The following is a 311-nucleotide window of genomic DNA, read 5'->3' as shown; positions in this document are numbered from 1 at the left end:
AATTAAAAGACGCTTACTCCTTGGAAGGAAAGTTATGACCAACCTAGATAGCATATTGAAAAGCAGAGACATTACTTTGCCAACAAAGGTCGTCTGGTCAAGGCTATGGTTTTTCCAGTGGTCATGTATGGCTGTGAGAGTTGGACTGTGAAGAAAGCTGAGCGCCGAAGAATTGATGCTTTGAACTATAGTGTTGGAGAAGACTCTTGAGAGTCCCTTGGACTGCAAGGAGATCCAACCAATCCATTCTAAAAGAGATCAGCCCTGGGTGTTCTTTGGAAGGAATGATGCTAAAGCTGAAACTCCAGTAC

This window comes from Bison bison, unplaced genomic scaffold (genome assembly GCF_000754665.1).
Source record: "Bison bison bison isolate TAMUID 2011002044 unplaced genomic scaffold, Bison_UMD1.0 scf7180017864533, whole genome shotgun sequence".
NCBI classification, from domain to species: domain Eukaryota; kingdom Metazoa; phylum Chordata; class Mammalia; order Artiodactyla; family Bovidae; genus Bison; species Bison bison.
The sequence above is the reverse complement of the archived record's forward strand: the minus strand, read 5'-3'. Positions refer to the sequence as shown.